Here is a 20951-nt window from a genome sequence, read left to right as displayed (position 1 = left end):
TAGAAAATATTATACTCTAATAGTCTACTCTAAAAATGTTTCACAATTTAAAACTAAATGTAAGGCTACTTCATCAATTTAAAAAAAATGAAAGTTCGTGAAGGACGTGTTTTTATTCGGAGGCATAAGATATGTTTAGATTTGACATTACAACATTTTTTAAAAGAATGCAATTTGGATTAAAATGTCCTTTGAAGTTTCAAATTAAATTTAATGTCTTCCTACATCAACTGGAATGTTGCAAACACATTTTTCGAAAATTTTGCTATCCGTATGACTGACCAAAAGAATATGTTCTTTTGATTTAGAAGAAAACACATGAAACTTAATCTGACTGATTTCGAAAAAATTGATGTTTTTACCGACGGAATCTTTAATAAGAAAACAAAAACTACTTTTGAATAATGTAATCATTAATGCTTCAGCATTTCTTTTAAGTTCATAGAAACTTAAAACTGACGATGATTTTCGAATGCCAGTTTAAACCTTGTCTTCCAGTTGAATTTTATTCTTAAATTTCTAAGGTTTCGAAGAACAATTAAAAATGTAAGTATCGAATCTTCTGCATGAGACTACACTACAGTTCAATTGTTGGGTGTTATTGATAAGTATTTTATTTTTTGTGCGATTTGATATTGTAGATAAATTTTGTCAACATACATTAATTTATTTATTTAATATCAATTAGAGTTTACATACAATCTTCTGCTTTAAGCTGTCAATTTCTATTTCATTTGAATAAACTTCACTTAGAGACCAGGAAAGACTTAGTGTCGCCTCAATATTTTTCGTAAGACCAAGATGAATTAAAACTATCTAAAAGGCTTACTACTCATGACCCAGACAGAATTGTATATTTTTAACAGAAGTTTGATAAGATTCTAGCCGATCACGTCAATGTCTTTGGGTTGCTAGAATTATGTATTGACTTTTTACAGTTTAAAAAATACCTTTCCAAAAGACATCTATCTCAATGAATTACAAAAATTTAACAAATTTAAATTTTACTCCAGAAAGACCTTATAACTTCTGGATAAAATTTAGGACGAAAAATAAAGCTGTTAGACAATGTTTTATTCTTGGCAATCAATAACACTTTTCTAATATGTTTCGAGCTTTTTTTAAATTAGAAAAAAGACGTATAATAACGGGTGCTTCTTTTTAGACGTGTGGTTTTCAATCTAGAAATTCTTTTCAATAAATAGAATTACATGCAAATCATGTAAATCCAATACCAAAGTTCGGTTCATGCAAAGCAACAAAACAATCAATGCATAGAAGAAAAGTATTGGTAAGCACATTACCTTGCATCGTGGGCCTGGGCGTGGCCTCGATTTAATACCGCTGCACTATATTTTGAGGGGTAATTTGAAGTCAATTGTCTACGCCGGACGCTAAGCCCGAGAATATTAACTAGAAAATAAATTTAAATTCTTGGTCATAACATGAAATTATATGCGTCTTATTTATTTTTGAAAACCAAATGTTTAAAAACACACACCGGTTATAAGGCTTTTTGACGCTATTTATTGTGATGATTTTCCAAATCTATAATTTTACAGTTTTTCATACAATTTTCGAAAAATCTAGATCTGAACGAAATATTGAAATAGTTTTGCCAAAATGATTTCTAAAATATAGAAGGTAGACTGTTTGAAAGTATTTTTTTTTAAGAATTCGTAGTCTAAAGAAACCTGTCGTATCAATTTTTTTAAAATATGTTTAGCAAAAATAAAAAAAAATTTATTTTATTTATTTTAATTTATTGTAAATAATGTGAAAATCGAAAACGTGTTTTTAAAAACCATTAAATTCAATTTTTCTTTAAACTTTAAAGAAACTTAAGTATCCTCATAACTTGTGATAGTTTCCAGAATCTTAATACTAAAATGATTTAAACTGTGTCTTTTATCATACAATTTATTTTTGAGAACTATGTTGTGCTTTACTTAAGCCTTAAAAACACCGTTTTTTGGTTATCTCTTAAAAAGAAACACAGAACAGTATAGCAAATCTTTACATCGCTTTGGAGAAAGTAAGATTATTGCATTTGATAGGGTTTGGAATCAGTCTCTCTTATTGAAAATGCGTGCTTTCGGTTTGCATGAATCTCTGCTTCATTGGATTAGTAATTACCTTTCGGATCGCTCAATACAAGAAGTATCGGATGGGTTCAAAACTGAAAACCATAAATTAAATGCTGGTGTTCCCCAGGGCTCTGTTCTATCTCCAACACTCTTTCTCATTTTTATTAATGATCTCCTGTCTGCATCTATTCCAATACATTGTTTCGCTGACGATAGTACTCTTAGCTTTTCATATTCAATATCAGACTCACATCCCTCTTCTTTGAATGTGGACAGTTTCCTCAGGCGATGCAAGAAATATTTCACTCCTTCTGATCTGGCTATTATATACAAGACTTACATACGTCCAAGGCTTAAGTAAAACTCCCATCTCTGGCCTGGTACTCCTGCAACTTACTTAAGTCTCTTGGATAGTATTGAACGTAGAGCATTTAAATTGATAGATGATAATATCATCATAAGTTCATTTACTTCGCTAGAACATCGTCGTAAGGCCTCTTGTCTGACCTTTTTTTACGTTATATTAACGGTTATGCTCTAGTTAAATAGCCAGTTGCATTCCTCCCCTTAAACAGTTCAACCGTAATACTCGCGCTTCTTGGAATGCTCATCAACATACCCTCGAGTCCAACTTCGGCCTTACTGTCAAACACAGAGATTCGTTCTTTAGCCGTACTACGCGAATGTGGAATGCCTTACCACACTCTGTCTTTCCTAGTCATTGCAATATTCAAGAATTCAAAACCAATGTACACCGACATCTCTTTTTAAACCCTCTCTCCTCTTCCTAGTGCTCACACTGTGCCTCTTCATAATAAGGGTAGTAATATCCCCTTGAGTGTGTGTTTATTATTAAAAAAATAAAATTCAGGTCAAATTGTCACTATAGGCTCGTGAATCGTTTTCAGTATAAGATCGTTCAGCAAATTTGATTCAAAATCGTTGCCTGTCAAACATTGGGGCCCTCAGCCATCCAAAGTCTTAATTGTTACAGCAAATTTTATGGTGTTTTCCATGAGTAAATTCAGATTTAACTTATAAATTTATTTTTTTATTTTTTTCGTTGCGCATGGAATACGATTGAAATTGTTTTCTTTTTTTGGTTCTCATTGTTTAAGTTTAACTAAGTGTACGTGCCAACGAGTGAGTTAGAGTTGTTAAATTCCCAGGTAAACAAATAAAAAATTATGTTGGTATTTTTTATAAAAAAAAACTGCAATTTGATTTTTTTTTTAAATTTTACCAGACGTTATTTTTTCCTACACAAAATTGTTTTCGAGATAAAATCATTTTTTATTTGTCAAACTATTTTTTTATTTGGATTTTTTCCAAAAATGTTTTGGTTTAATATCACGTCACAATATATAATATAAAATTTTAACCAACATTTTCACTTTTTCTTTAAACTGCCTATGCAATTTTTTTGAGAGCCCTTTCTGCATCTTTCTGCCTTATTATCTGTGTAACAACATTTATTTGAAGTCGATATCTCTTCTGGATCTTGAGCTATGGACGACGAAAAAAACATCGCGAATGTACGGACGTACAAACGTTCGTACACACGCACGCACAGACATCTTTCTAAAATGTTTTATTTCGACTCTAGGGATCTTAAAACGTTAAGAAATGTCAAAATTTTCAATTCGACAAATCGGACCCATTACAATTACTTAATATGGGAAGTTAATAAATCAATTTATTTTGACCCATGGAATGCAAAAACAGAGGAAATTTATGTTTAACAGATATGCATAGATCGAGAATAAATGGAAAGCTTAATTAATACTGTAGATGTAGCACAACGCCTGGCAAATTTATTGTTTCCAGTCCTCTTTTGAAATTCTAAAACGTTTAACAAAGTTGAAAAGCATCTTCAAGTCTTGCCGCGTGACCAATTTTAGTTTTCGTATAGTATCGAAACACATCGCTTCTAAAAAAAATGTTTTAAGGCATTTTCAATATCAAAGCCATCCATCCTACGCCGCCGCCGCACTATTTAAAAAAAAATTATTCAAATTAATTATTCACGTGTTAAAAAATGATCTAGATTTAATAAAAATGCACGTTGAAATCCTTTTCAAATTTCCATTCGGATCTTGGATTTGAATATGAACTAAAACTAATAAGGCCAAAACCCAAATTGTTTGCGTTGGCAATCAAATGGCCGTTTCTTAGTAACCCACTAAAAGCCCAAAATGTCTTTATACCTACTTTGTGTCCACCTACAGACACTTTTTAATTATTTGAGTGACGTTTCAAACAAAATGTTCTATAAATGTCAAAAAATAATGTTTAGTGTATAACTGTCAAACCATAAAGACTGTCAAATTGAATTTAATTGTTTAGGTTTCTAAGTTTCATATTTTACAGTAAAACCACAAAAGATATTTTAAAGATAACAAGTGTAGTGTTATCTTTATATCCTTTATGATGTTTTTTAATCTAATTTCATTTTCATCTGTATTCAATAACCCATAAAGGTATACCTTTTAGATGCTTAATTTTCTAGAGATTACAAATTCAATACTCGAAAACAGAATATTCATATTGCAGTTGAAATAAATGGTAGCAAAAATATTATTTTCATGAAATAAGATCCTTGATATGTGTGAAATTACTTCCTCAAAATTCAGTTCCACTTCGAACAGAATTTATTTTTCTAAATTTAATCCTATGAGTGTAGCAAATGTTAATCCAGTTTGATCTTCATTTATGTTGAAATTGACAAATAATTTCATGCATCTTGCATTTGACGGAAATATCTTAGTTCTTCCCTTATAGACATTGTACAATGTTTCATTGACAAACAGGAACGTATAGAACATCGGAAGTTAAGAGAGAAACACTCCAATAAGCCAAAGCGAAAATGTCATATTGTTTCCTTTTTGCCAAATGCATACTGCATCCTCTTTAAATGCTTCATGTGACTTCAATGTGAGTATATTTTTGCCATTTAAATAGAATTAAGTTAAAACTGTCAAATCCCTAGACGTCTATTATTATCTTTCATTTATGCTGTCATCCTGTTAAGCACACTTTGTGTTCGTCATTCATGTATGAGCCATGTTCATTGTACAAGGCCGGATCCAGGCATTAGTGTCAGGAGGGAAAACAAAATTAACATAAAATTAAAATGTTTGTAGTGATTTTAGAAGGCAGCTAAAGAAAATTAGACTTTTATTTCAATTCGAAAAAAACGTACTAGTTTAAATAATAGTTTGAGTTTTTGTTGCATAGATGATTGCTGTTTAGCAATGCCATGGGGTGAATATTTCCAAAACTCCTTAATCAAAAAGATTTAAGTTCAAAAGAATGATATAGTCTCTGTTAGAGAACTGTCTGTTAAGTCAGAATATAAAGGAGCAGTACTAATTTTATGTAAAATCTTAATCTAATGAAATTCAGTGAAAAACAATAATATTCTCACTGGTCAGAATTGAAACCTTAAATTTACTAGTAAGTCGTCAAAATCAAGTTTGTTTTTAGCCCAAACAAAGTTTTGCTGAGGGTTAAGTTGGCCTTAATTCGAATTTTAAAATAGGGGCCCTTAAGCATGTTAAAGACAACTAAAACAGTGTGTTTAGAGCTTAGTAAAACACAACATAGCTCTAAAAATACGTTTTGCGAGGGTATTGATTTTATTTTGGAAATAATTTTGAGTGTTTATTTCAAATATTTATTATAATAATTATTCGAACGTCAGTACGTCCTTACGTTGTGGAAACCATATTTCAAGAACCAGTAGACTTCAAATAAATTTTATTTTCCAGATAACAATACAGAAAGATGCGGAAAGGTCTCTCAAACAAATTGAGTGAATGATCTTACCGTCTCACGAACCAATAACGCTAGCGACTTTTTGTACAATAAAATGTGACGTGATACCGAATTAGTATAGTTTTGAAAAAAAAACCAAATCAGTTAACGATTTTCTTGTCATTTCGAATCTAATATCTTGGCAAAAATTTAAATTAAAGATATTGCCTTCGACCTAATTTATATAAAAAAATATGTTCATATTTTAGCATTTATTAAAACTTTTTAAAAAATCCAACATTCACTCAAAATACGACGCGAAATTGTTAGAATCTGATGTTCGTCATCTCGAGATCGAAAATTTCTAGAATAGATGATGGTATTGATTCCAAATTATTTCATTCTGGGCACATTTTGTGTATTAACGTAATATTCCTAGAAAAGCTCAATGTGTATTTTTATTTATTTATTTTTTAAGAAATACAAAATTTAAAAATTGTTAAAATTAAATTTCAACTAAATATATAAGGCTGCAAAATATTTATATAGGATTTTAAAGAATATAATTGTGAAGTACTCATGGCGTGATGGTTAGTGCGTCGGACTGTCATGCCAGATGTCTATATCTTTGTGCCATCCAAAGTTTTTTTTCACGGGTACTGCTTGTTGCGAGGAATTGGCAAATCCTTGTCATGAAAAGTGCTTTCTCAAATTTCCCATTCGGATTCGGCTTGAAAGTGTCCTCTTCATTGTTTACAACAGTACTCGCACAAAGGAATGGTTGAGAGCTGTAAGTCATTAGGCTCTAGTTCTCAACGGATTGTTGTGCCAGCTACTTTATTTATTTCTTAAGTATAACGATTTATCCATTTTGCGATTTCAAAAGTATAGGGCTGAAATTCGTCATCTGTCAAACTAAATTACGAAACCATTTTTTTCAGTCGAAAATCTGACATTTACGACAGTAGACCACTTAACCATCGCACAACGCTAACAAATTGTTAAAACCTATTACCAAAATGGTGACTTTGCCACAGCCACTGCCTTAAGAGGAGAGTATGGTTTACATAATCGTCCAACCACGCAAGCAATTAGAAGAATTGTGAATAAATTGGATTGGTTACAGATATTGTGTTGCCGAAGACCCGAATGTGTCGATTCCTCGTCGTTCTCAGGAATTAGGACTGTCTTACTGCACACTATGGCTTATTTTGCATTTAGATCTACTCCTACATCCAAATGAAGTCCAACTCATATAGCAACTGAAGCCAGCTGACTATTTACAAAGTCGACGTAGATACGTCGAACGGGTGCCTAAACGAAAGGCAGTGGACGGCGATTTTTCGAACCCAATTTGCTTCAGCGACGAAGCACATTTATCACTTGGTGGGTTTGTTAATAAACAAAACTGTGGTATTTGGGGTTCCGAGAATCCTCAAGTAATTGAAGAGAGACTATTACATCCACAAAAAGTCACTGTTTGTTATGCTTTTTGGTCCAAGTTTTATTGGCTGAAATTTCTGATCCACCGGAACCATTTAAAAGTCATCATTCTCATTCGAGATTTCAAACATTTTCTTGATATGATTCGTGTTTACAATTCTGCTTTCCAAATGACGTCATTTGGTGTCAATTAAATCAGACATGGAGATTTTATGCCTTCATTTAAAGTTCAGGGTCAAGTCTATCATTTAGCTGGATCTCTTTAACGAAATAACGCTAACGAACCGAAAGTTTTGCAAATATATTTCATGGGTGATTCACCGAGCGAAGTACAACGGCGAATGTCGATAGCCCGAAATAGTTACAGAGAATTAACTTACGACTTACAACATTTGTTACATTGTCACAATCCTTACGTGAGCAGCTTTAAGAGTGCTTTGAAGCAATGCTTTCAAATATAGAAAATTTTCAAGTCATTATTAGAGCTGACAGAACAAAAAGGTCTTTATTACACTTCAAGTTGATGATGTAGCCGTATTATTTGTTGGACAAGAATTTACAAAAAGGGATATCGTTTTGCATGCCATTAAGATAACAAGTCAAGACCGTCCATTTTGTAGTATCTCGAAATAAAGCTCACTAACTGAAGTGCTTAAAGAAACGACTTTTATTGTGTGGGACGAATCGAATACAGTAAATTAGAGCTGGCTGAATCTCACTTAAAGATTTAAGAGCTGATGAACGTCCGATGGGAGGTGTTGTGATACTGTTCGCCGGTGATTTTCGGCAAAATTTGCAGTTGTTCCAAGAGAAACAGAAAGTGATGAAATAAATGCTTGCCTAAAATCGTAGTTTCTGTGGGCTTCTGTCAAACTTTAAAGATTGGGTGGTGATAATAATGCAGCACAATTTTCAAGAACTCTTTTGGATAAAGGAAATGGAAATATTTTAAATAATGATAGTGAAGTACTAATAGCACCTAAAAACGATTCTGTTACAAGCCTAAATTCTTTAATTGTTTCAGGCTCATCAACAAACTTAACTTTCTATTGATAATGTGACTGATCAAGATAATGCTATTGATATTCCAATTGAATTTTTGAATTCTTTGAATACATCACTGGATAAACTGGACTTAAAAATTGGGGCTCCAATAATACTTATGAGGAATTTAAATGCACCGAAATTACGCAATGGTAATAGATTACGAATAGTAACTATGCAGAGGAACGTGACTGAAGCTAAAATTCTTTTCGGCTCATCCCAAGGTCAAGTCGTTTTCATTCCATTGACACCGATGATTACTAACAAATTCCCGGTCGAATTTAAACAAGTATAATTTCCTCTAAAAGCTTTGTTTTCCTATGTCTATCAATAAGGCACAGGGACATACACTGAAGTTTGCAGTCCTTGACATCACAAATCCCTGTTTTACCCACGTACAATTTTATGTTGCTTGCTTCTGTGTCAGCTCGGGAAAAAATTAGTATGTGTATGCGTCTCACCAGAGAGTTTACAAAGGAGTATTACAACCGTAATAGAAATATGTACAGAGATAATATATAAATTAATAAATAAAAAATATAAGAAAATAGTAGGTTTTTCATCCTCATTTTTTTAACATAAAATAGTTGAATACCTGCCGGGTGAACCGGGTAAACCAGCTGGTATTTAAATGTGCTTTATTTACGTTTAATTTTGAAACCGAAAAATGGCCAACCCTGTACTTCCACCTGTCTAAAAATTTGATTGAAATTAAATGTATACAAAATTGGGAACAATCTTGAAAGATTATTTAAAATTTCAAAATATTGAAAAAAGAGAAAGAAAATTGAACAAAAATCATAAAAAGAAGAAAAAGTACAACCAATATTTGGATATTAAACTTCTACATCTACAAATTTATAAGCTTTTTAGTTCTAAAAGATTTTCTTCACAATTGAAGGCATTTCCTTTACGATGACCAAAGATTTTCGTAAAATATCAATATCTATCAAAATGGCATCGTCGTTATGAAATGTCTCCTTTACTGCCTTTGAAATGGTCATATTTTTGAAACCGAGTTGTCAATTTTCATCCAATCAGAAATATCCTATAATATTATCGTAGGCTATATAGAATTTCAAGAGCATCAATGCTCAAATTCCAAGTCTTTCGTTTAAGTTGCAATGACAACAAAATTGAAAAATCTCATTTCAAGAAAAAAGACCCAAACAGTGCATTCTTTTAAGTTAAGTAATCAATATTGTTTTAGAATTCTACCACATAGAGAGTATTAGAGATACGGCCTTGACACTGAAAAAAAATTGTTTGGAAAATATAGCACTAATATGACTCTTACCATCTTTAAACTTTGAAATCGATGTGTTTTTATGGAAATATCTCATTTTCAAAAGCCACACAAATTTAAGATGTACTAAGAAAACTCAAATGAATATAAAGATCCATTTTCGGATATTGGAATAAAGTAAAAACTTTTACTGAAAAGCACGTTAAGTTTGTCTAATTTGCTGTTTTTTTTATCAATGTGTCCATCGAATCATGATAAATATTATAACATCTTTTTTTAATTTAATTGTGTTTTGTTTAATTTTTTTCATGACGTCAGAAAGACAAATCGATTTGTTTAGGTCATTGTTAAATACAACGTAACTCTATAAACCTTTTGGCTCAGAGGAGGGCCTTGAACCCATGCCCCTTCCCTCTTAGATCCGCCATTGGCAATGTACTTAGTCTACACAACACGAACTATATTTAGAAATCAATATAGAAACTAACAACTTTTATGCATCTACATTTCTATATGAAAGTACAAACACACTATGACGGTACGATAAAAGTAACTTTAACGTTTTAACTGTATTATTATCCTGTTTACGAACGTTTTTATGGATCCTTTTCTTTTGATGCTCGTACTCGTCGCCATACTTATAGTGAAAAGCGTGTACCTTCCTCTATGTTTCATGTATTCATGATGCGAATGAATAATTTCTATTGTCTTGTTTTTGTATGATGCTAGTGTGTTTTTCACTTGTCGTTTATGTACGTATCATGTTTAGTTATTAAAAGCGGTGTAAGGGTCTTACAAGGATTCCTAAAATAAAGCTACTAAATTAATGTTTGTCATGACTTATTAATTTGTAGACCTTAAGTTAAAAAGTACTTGTGTGTCTAGCCCAAGAGACACTATGTATCTCAGTTAAACCGTTGAAAGTCTTAGACCTCAAGTTTGATTCAGATTGAAGGTCTTTGATTTTGTATTCTAAGGACCAGTTTTGCATCCTTCATACCAAATTTAATAACCACGTTTTATAAGTTCGCTCTGGGTTAAATAGATGTAACAGTTGTTTATTTAACATCAGCAAAATAAACTTTAATCATTACATTAAGTCACAACCACCGAAACGACCAAAAACTGCTGATGAGAAATGGAAACCAGGTTCTCAGCTATACAAAATTAAGGTTATAAGCCCACAAACTCTAAAGACGCGATATTGAACTGACATTAAATTCAAAAAATGTCATATTGACCAAAGATTTGGGAAAACAAAAGCTCTTTAATGACCAAATGAAATGTCAGAAGTCAGAACGAGTAAATTTTAGATGAAAATTTCGATTTCAGTATAAAATTAGGAGCGATTCTTGTGAGATAATTTTTAACCAACTTTTCTCCCATTTTTAATAGTATCTATGCCATAACTAGAATTATGTTCGGTTTTAATAATAATAAAATTTGGGGTTCATTTACGTTTGTAAGTAAAGACTTCTACTAAGAAAATACGGGAACAATGTCAAATCGCACTAGCTATTTAAGAAAATCTATATATTAGGATCATCAGCAACACTTTCACTTGCAGCAGGAATATTTTTGACTGACGTGACTGACTGACTTTGATGGACAGACTTTCCAAAATCATTAACGCTTCCAAACACTTTAAACTTCTTCACAATTTTATTGATTGATTACGTACTCAACCAATTACGAAGACTGCAACAATCACGCAGCAACGGACAATTGGATACTTTTTGTAGAAAGTTTTCTGAAGTTTTTTTAGATTGTTAAATGATCTTTTATCCTAAATCGATACCTTTCAACTATTATTTCAAATGGTAGTAGAGTTTGAAAGTTGTCAAGTTTTAGCTCTTTCAAAATTTTGGCAAATTTTGGTTCAAAATTTTACATGGCCATGGGGCTCTGGAATGTAAGGACGCGTCTAAAGGTCCGCACAATGCCAGACTCCTTCAATAAGCCAATAGCCTTATGATTTGTGGTACTATGTTTGAACACAAACTTTGTCATAAAATTAGCTGGGTGTCGACGAACAGTCAAGCGTCTGCGGTTAGTCGACGCTTTAGAAGCAGTCTCTTGGATGTACGAAACAGAAGAGTCGCCGAAATGAGACTTGCCGGTGACCACCACTAAATGATAGATACTCTAAGATAACGTACAGCTACAGTTCGAAGATCCAACGGAATAACACGAGCCCCCAAATCAACAATGACAGACTAAAGGCTCCCACTATCCGTCAATAATTTAGGGACCACCTGTCACACGAAATGAGAACAATCAGCAGCACAGTACATGGTGACATTGAACACCATTGGAATGCTGTAAAAAATGTTTTCATTTCAAATGATAAACGAATAGTCGGTTGAAAGAAGGAAGCAACAACACTTGGCTTACAGTTAAGGGCTCAAATAACTGCTGCAGAAGGGGAAGAAAAAAACGAGTTGGAGGCCTTGTATAGCATGAAAAAGAAAAACGCCGACGCAGTTTGCACCGCGACAAGCGTTACTACATCAACGCATTGGCGCAAGAAGCAGAATGTAGCATCTTCTGCTACAGGTGCGACAGCAGGACCATACAGAATAACCAAATATCTGACCGGTACACACAGCCAAAGCAACACCTGGTGAAAGAAGTAGACGGTACTGTGAAAGTTCGGTGGATGAGCAAGTCAGAAGTCGGAAGGAACACTTTTTCTCGGTTTTAAACCGAGTGCTTGCAAAAAACGTGCAGCCGATGCCTTCTGATGCACCTGAACAAACTAATCCCCGAATCCCCACCGGTGGAAAAAGTGAAGAGCTTTCAATACTTTAGAAGTATCGTTTCCATCGAAGTCGGAACCGAAAAAGATGAGCAAAAGCGGCGTTCAGTATGCTGTCAAAAATTTGGAGGAACAACTCTACCAGCTTAAGAACAAAGCTACAACTGTTTCGCACAAATGTCGAATCTGTGCTTTTTTATGGGTGCAGCACTTGGAAGGTTACTTCAGCCATAAGAAGAAAGCTGCAAACCTTCGTAAATGGATGTCTTCGTAACATTCTTATTGATTTTCTGGCCAAACCGTATTTCAAATGAGTTCCTTCATAGAAGGACAGGTCAGATTGGATTCGAAAAGGTAACGACTGCATTGCAGGCCAAGCAATGCAGTGGAATCCGCTCACACAAGAAGGAAGAAGATCTGGACGAACGAGAAGCACATGGCGCAGGACAGTCGAGGTGGAATCAGCGTTACTAGGCAACAGCTTGAGGGAGCTCAAACACATCTCCGGAAACCGTACACGATGGCGCATAGGCGTAGTAGAGGCCCCATGCCACTTAAAGGGTTCCCAACATATTTAATAGGTCTGGGGACCTAAGTAAGTAAGTAAGTGTGGGGCTCAACCAAAATGCGGTCCCAATATTGCACGCCAAGATTGTTCAGGTTCTCTACCACTTGACCACTTGAGTCGGCGTTTTCCTCTTAAATCATTGCACTTTTAATCTTATCTATCTAATTCATCTATCTTAAATCATTGCACTTTTAATTTCTTTTTGACTAGATCAATGTCACTATTGCAGCCCGTACAATTTAGTGCAGACAAAGAAATAAATTCGATATATATATGTACGTTTCGAAGCTTCCTAAGATGTCTTCTTCCTAAGAAGATGTGACTTAGTTGCTCGAGTGAGGACTTTACTACTCAATTGCCTTCTAAGTCCAAAGAAGCAGTGATTTTCAAGAGATATTCTCCGTTTGATCTCAGCGCTAGTGGCGTTGTCTGAATTTATAGCGGTGACTAGATAGACCAAGTCCTTAACTACCTTAAAGCTATTACTGTGCATGGTGACGTTTTTTCAAAGGCGTAGTCGTTCAATGTAAGACCTTGATGATAGCATATACTTGGTCTTGCCCTCATTGATCTTCACCCTCGTCGTTCTTTCTTAGGGATTGGGCAAACGTTGCTGCATGCTCCTTACCAAATCATCGACTGCTGTTTTGACTTATACGGCACCGATGCCATCATTTTCAGCAGTTTTCTCGGACTTCATTTACTTAATAGCTAGTAGAAGGAATTTATGTTCTGTGTCGCCTGGATTGAAGGGTGCTATCTCCCTTTCAGAGCAGTATTTGATTCGTCATCGACGTTACATAATTAGGAGAATTGGTCTTTCCATATTCTGCATAGACTACGGTTCTACTATGATGTTTGTCTGATCGCATTTACAGGCTTCGATTCTTGATTGGTACCATTTGGGAAAGTTTGTTTACCTTTTGGTAAAATTTACGAACCTCATTCTTGTTGTGACATCCCTCTTACTCCTTGATCGCACCCTTCTCATGCTTTCTTATTTTCTATCTTAGAAGCCGGTGTTCTTTTATTCTCTTTTGCTCGTAGAGCTTGTGGGCAGCTTTGAAACTTCTGTGCAAACTTTGTATGCCTGTTGCTTAGCTTCATGTGCTTTCCGTCATTCGTCGTCAACCCAGGGATTTGACTGTGGATACCTTCTGAAACCTAGCACTTCAGAGGCAGCATCTCTGATGGTTGTAAGACAAATTTGCTACTGGTTTTCAATACTTTGATGCAGGAAGCAAACGTCTTCTTAAGACAGACTCGATCTAAAAAGAACGCAATCTCTTTCGACCGTAGCCGTCCAATGTTATATCTTCTCACAATATTTCATTATTCAGGTTTGGATGGAGATATCGAAGCCGTACCTTGGCTACAACTAGGCGGGGTCCAAGAGATAGGAAATGCCGTAAAAGGGTTTTTTTATTTTTACTTAAAAATCTCCAAAAATGCAAGAAAACGTTTTAATTTTTAAGGGCAAAAACGTGCAACCTATACTTCAAGACCTAGTGCGTATCGTACATGTTATTGTTATGTTTTGTATTCTTTTTTTATTTTTATTTTGACTTTGTTGTCGTTTAGAAACCTCATGGGGATGATAAAATATAAAACTGTCCCATTGGGGTAGGTAATTTTTGTGTGTGTGTTCGGTTCAGTTTTGGGTTTGGTTCGGGGAGCGCGCAATCTTTAGTGTTTGTTAAGTCCTCTTTAAGGAACTCTATGTATGGTTCCATAGAGAAAGGATGATTGCAATAAGAAGGATATTCACTTAGTTAGATTCCATGCAATTTATATGTCGACACTCTCATAGCAGCGCCAGGCGGAGCGTATAGACTTTAATGGAGGCTCACAAACGAGGTGCCACAGAGTTTTTTTTGTTGATGTAGATGGCGTTGATGATGGTGATTATGATGATGGTGATGATGATATCGGGCTTAAGAAAAACAATTTACGACTCTCAGCTGGTGACAGCCTGATTGCATATTGAGTTTTAATTAAACACTTTCCAGCTCCAGCATAGTTGCATGCTTTGCTCATTTGTGTAGGCGTGTGTCGACATCGTCGTGTTGGCGGCGGATTTCTGCAGAATTCAATGGAAAAAATGTGCACTCTCGCACCAAATGTTATAAAAATATAATAAAAAAAAGATTATTATTCCATTGGGGACTTTCTTTTTTAATTAAACCAAGCTATAAAAAATGTACGTTTTTAGAGAAAAATGTTTTAATATTTAATTGAACGTGGGAATGGAGGGTTTCCGGAAATGCAGATGTTGGAAATTTATGGCGGCCATTTTATTTTATATTTATAGTTAGACTCATATCGTTTCTTTTGTCATAAAAATCACAAAAAATTCAATATATCCTTAAACAAAATTCCCACACTTCACACGGTGGTCTGCCGCAATTCCCATGGTTATGCCTTTACAGCATTCATCTTTACCTCTTTAAGCATCCATTAACTCATCATGATTAATATTAAAAAGTTCATTAATTATCCAAATCATGTTCAATTTATGATGTAACCAAAACCACAACATCATTAAATTTGGATAGGTTACTATTTTCTCCCACGGCAATCCAAATTTGAAGTCCTTTTTTTTTTTAAAGGTGTGCAAAAAAGTGTCCCCTGAGAAAAGGAAAACAGGCAACGAAGAAAAAGAGTGATGCAAATCAGATCCGTCTTGGTCCTGACATTTTCGATCAATTCTCCAAGAAGAAATTTCTTACAAAAAGAAATTGCATTTCATTCAATTGGCCGTAAAAATAGAAGAATTGATATTTCTTTTCATTTCAAGAACAGACTTCTCAATGGGCCACTCAAAAGAATGAAAGGACATTCCGAAGAGTCTCTTGAAAAATTGCTTCAAAAACCCAAATGATACCCCAGGGAGGAATAATAAACACTTGTTTTTCTGCCAAGCAATTACTGTCGAGTATTTTGTTTAAATACGTGTACTTCTCGTCGAGGACCACTTGAGCCATTAACGAAGTCGACAGGTAGAATAATTCACAGTATTGGCGGCGACGACGTTCAACTATGCCATAGTGCGCAAGTTTTCTAGAAATTTTCCATACTCTTCTTCAAAAGATCTGCCTGTAAAAACTCTCCAACTGATCTTTTGTTGAAGATCGCAGAATTGTTACAATTATCATTTGTTCTGGCAAAAAAGAAGAAGAAGAAGCAAAAACTATTTTCCATTCACAAGTTTTGAGTGGATCTTCGAAGTCGAACGTTGAAGTTGTTGATCGCCTGCTGATTCATGCAACAACCATCAAACGATCAATCTGCCTTTTCTGCCAGATGGGCAAAGCTAAAAGGTCCTTTTATCTACCTGTTTTATTTTTATGACCTGTATTGAAATTCTTAAGAGCCCACTGAGCTATTTGCAACAAGCACTTCATGAATGAATGAAACTCAAGATAGTGTAACCGATCGCGTATAGTCTTCTCTCAAAAGGTAGGCAAGGTACGAGTACCTTCCCAAAAGATCGATCCTTAAAAACTGAAGGTCGAGTAGTGTCAGTGTGAGTTTATCAATGTGATTCTAATTGTTTGAAAGTGGATTTTTCAAGTTGCTAAATGTTGAACTTGTTAAAAAATCATTAGTCGAAATTGTTTGAATGCGGTGGTAAGGATCGAAAGAGGCATGAAAATGTATCGATCGATTCAGAGAATCATATTGAAAGAATACGTCCTACCTGTGAAGCAATCAGGTGTTCGAAGAATGTTTTGTTTTTCTTTCTATTTTCATTTTCTGTAGACAAAAACTGTGATTCTGGCAGACAGTGTGTCGCCAAAATTTGTCAATTCAAAAGAGAATCGAAAATAGTTTTGACTTGACAGGGTGTAAAAATTCGATTGTGTTGTGGGAAATTGTGAATCGATTCGAAAAACAAGGCGTGGTGAATAGTGAGCGTGAAATTTCGGAAATTTTAAATAATTTTTGAATATTCAATTTCTTTTTAATATTTTTGGTAAGTATTGAAAAGGATTAATGTTCCTTAATTGTTGAGTGCTGTTAATATTTAGGTTGATGTTTTTGACTGAAGAATTACCTGCATATACAAACTTTTTCTCAAGTTGAATTCAATTAAGGGTTACAAAGTTTACACTCACTAAAGGTTGTATTCAATTACAGGACAAACCCAGAAAAATTTTAACATAACGCGATATTGTTTTTATTGACTCAAAGTTGATTTCCAACTTTAGAGTTTTTCAACTTTAGATTATCAGAGTCAATCAGCCCTATCACAAATTCCATCGTAACAATTCCCCGTACGGACAGCTCCGTCCCGATCTACGACAAACTGCCTTCACAAAATCCGAGTGGATTCAAAACAAGTACTTTCGCATTGAACGCTTTCATTTTGAAAAACGTTTTCTTTCAACGTCCGCCACAAATTATTTAACGGGGAAACATTTGTTTTTATTCCATTCCATTCGAATTCAGTGATGCCAATTTATACGAACTTCGAAAATCGTAAATGATTTTTTCACTCCGAATCTACTACGATGGAATTTGTGATACATCAATCGACATATTTTTGATTACGATGGAATTTGTGATAGGTCTGAATAGAGTATTGACATATAACTACTGATCTTGTTGCTTATTTTAATGTTAATAAGACTAGAATATTGTTGAATATGTTTTGAAGCAAAGGTAGGAATTGTTTTTTTTTGTATTGGTTAAAAAAAAACAAACTTTACTCAGTTATTGAAGTTAATACATAGTCACATTTTTGAAGCGAACGTTTTGAAAACCCAAATTAGAAAATTCAAATTTTACTTACAAATAACTTATCCTTTCCTAAGGGTTTGCCCGTTGATGTGAACATAAAAATGAGAGTCAGAAGTCTTCACATAGTTATTATCAACTACAAAATTGACCAATTTACCCTAACATAAACAATATTGATAGAAATCGCCCTCAATGAATTCTTAGAAAACGAAGATCTTGCTTTAAAGTTAAAAAACAATTTGATGATATATAATTTAAATTTTTAGATTTTATGTATATTTCCTAACTCGAAGTTTTCATTCTCAACTTAAAATTTACAAATCCAAAGGTTATCAACTTTAGATTTTCTGAACTTCCAAGAAATGATAAAGGGGACTTAGTCACCTAACTTGTAGTACCCGTATCTTGATGGTTAGTGCGTTGGTCTGACATGCAAGCGGTCTTGGGTTCAATCCTTGCCTGTGCCACCTTAATTTAAAAAAAATGTTCACGGGTACTGCCTCTTGCGAGGAATTGACAAATCCTCCAAAAGTAATTCTTGTCATGAAAAGTGCTTTCTCAAAAAGAAAATTAGCCGTTCGGATTCAGCATGTAAACTGTAGGTCCCTTACATCTCTGACAACATTACTCGCACACAGGAATGGTTGAGAGTTGTAAGTCACTAGGCCCTGGTTCTTCATGGACTGCTGCGCCACCTAATTTTCAGTCACTTAACTTTAGATACTCTGTCAAATCTTATGTTAATTTCTGCATTTAATAAAACACTTTTTGAATAAGGTTCTGAAGACATTTCCTTAGACGAATTTTCTATCAGAAAGTGAAGACGGAGATTTATGAGGAGTTGTGAATTGAAAAACAGGCAGTACAAAATTCTTTCACCTGCTCATATTAGTCTTGATAAAAGGCTTTTCACACCAAGCCCAAATAGTTCACACCGAACATTTACACGTTTTCATTTGACATTTAAATTTGTTCAACACCGGCTGTAAAATTTTGTATGGATTAACAAATTTGTGAGTAAAATGTAAAAGTAAAATGAATTCTAACCAATTCAAATTGGACAAAGGTTATAGCTTGTTGTAACAATTCAATAAATAAGAAGGTATGTTTATATCTAAATATCTTATTCAGGTACGTACCAGCCGCAGAACTTTCGATATACTCTGCAATTAACTAAATGATCTGGAAATGCAAGATAAAAGCTTTAGCCTTATGTAGGTTAAAACTTATGAAGTTTATTTTAAGGAAGAAAAAGTGCTATTCGAGCTCCAAAGGAACAAATGGGATCCCGTCAGTGGTTTAAAAATGTTTCGATACGAACATACAACAAAAAACCTAGTATATAACAACCCACTGTCTCGGATGCGGATAAAATAAAAACATCCAAGTACTTCCTTTCACACATTGAAAATGTTCTATATGGTATGTATTCTCTCAAGATTAAATTTTTTGAAAATTCTTGAAGTGCATACATTCTCCTAAGGATTTGTCTTTAGCTTCGACACTTTTAAGTCGATAATCCTTTTCTTTGCTGTGATAGAGCAGCATATCAGCGTAACTAGCTCTTCTCGAAGAAGGGTTTCAAATGAAGTTCTGGGGTCGGGCTCGCTTGGCTGCTGCTATCCAATTTGTTCACTTCAACCGGTCCAAACAATTCACTAAGGAGAAGCTTATTGTCTAGAATATATATCATAGAATCAACAACAAACAAAACTGTTACAATAAAATTTTATTTTATTTAAAACATTTTCTTCTTCATTCACAGCAAATTCAATCCATAATACTGAGCTTCTTATGGAAAAATGTGCCTTCAGAATAGAAATAAATTTTTACCTTCCGAGTAACTTATAGGCGGGGTTGAGAAGATTCTGAACGATTTCGTGTAGGTCCTTATTACCGGAGCAGAAAAAGTCAATTTCTAGTTCCAGATTCGTACCAAAATCACACTCATCCTGAGCGATCACTGAAGCTGTTATGATGGGCTGCACTTTCTCCATGAATATCTCTTTCGTTTCTTCCTTTGGGGGTCGCCTGGCTTGTCCATAGAACTGAGGATCTTCTTGATATTTGCATCGCTGTCCATTAAGGGGCGATAGCCAACCGGAACACCGATTCCCACATTGTGGAATGTTTTGGCGCAAATTTTCCTAGCCCGCTGCGAATTAGCCGCATCCCTTGGAAACGTCATTACAAACTATGAGCAAGTCTTCCCCGTTCTTTGGGTCGTCACACCAGTAGCCATAGTGAATTCCGGTTACTCGCTTAACAAAGAGCGTTTGAAACTCTGGAGAATCATAAGAGAACCGCCAGTGCCGCAAGTAGTCTACGGGGCTTTTATTCTCCCCCAAAGTTTAATTTTTATTTGTATTCCATATTTTGTAAATAAAAACCAAAAAGCAATAATTCTTATTTTGTAAGAATTTGTAATATAAAAAAGAGGCTGGGATACGACCCACACTGATAACTTCCCATCCCGTCTGTCGATTTTTCTTGCTTAAAAGTTTGTCTAATTTGTACTCGTATCAATTTTTACCAAATTTGCGTACTATTTATGTATTTATGTATTTTTTATGAAAAAACGGACAGTTGGATTTTTATATAAAAATAACTGATTATCGAAAACAATATTTCTGTATAACAAAATAAGTTTGAAGCCAATATTTCAAATTTTTGAAAAGATATTTGAGTCGAAAATCAATTTTTACCAACTTTTATTCATTTTTGTTTAGGTTTTTATTTTTTGTAAAAAAAACTGTCAATTCGATTTCTCCCAAGATTTTTCAAAATGTTAAAAACAATATTTTTTATAAGTTAAAATAAGTTTGAAACCTAAATTTCAAGTTTTTGAAAAGATATTTGAGTCGATATTCAATTTTTACTAACTTTGAGTAATGTTTTTTTTTGATTTTTATTTTTTATAATAAAAACTGTCAATTCGTTTTTTCTCAAAATTTTACCAGATGTCAAGAACATTATTCTTCGTTGCATAAAATTGTTTTGGAGATAAAATCATATTTTAGTCGTAAAATTTTGGAGGTGACAAAATTTTTTGTTCAGTTTTTTGGTTTATAAAAAAAAACCGTTAAATGGATTTTTTCAAAAAATATACATCTTTGATATCAAGTTACAATACATTATATAAAATTTAATTCAAGTCTCTAGCGTTTTTAGTTCGTAAGATATTTAGGGTTAACCAAAATGTTCACCTTTTTATTTCAAACTGCTATGGTAAAAAAAACCATCCACGCAATTTTCTTGAGAGCCCTTTCAGCATCTTTCTGCTTAATCATCTGTATAACAAAATTT

General features: G+C 33.9%; 1 protein-coding gene across 1 annotated transcript in view; it reads left to right on the top strand.

The window, feature by feature from the left end:
- Window positions 1–20951, top strand: part of LOC129941330 (synaptotagmin-5) — a 317430-nt gene that overhangs the window by 149027 nt on the left and 147452 nt on the right. The window lies entirely within an intron of this gene.

Source organism: Eupeodes corollae, chromosome 1, assembly GCF_945859685.1.
Source record: "Eupeodes corollae chromosome 1, idEupCoro1.1, whole genome shotgun sequence".
Lineage (NCBI taxonomy): Eukaryota > Metazoa > Arthropoda > Insecta > Diptera > Syrphidae > Eupeodes > Eupeodes corollae.
This window is presented reverse-complemented; position numbering and strand designations above follow the sequence as displayed.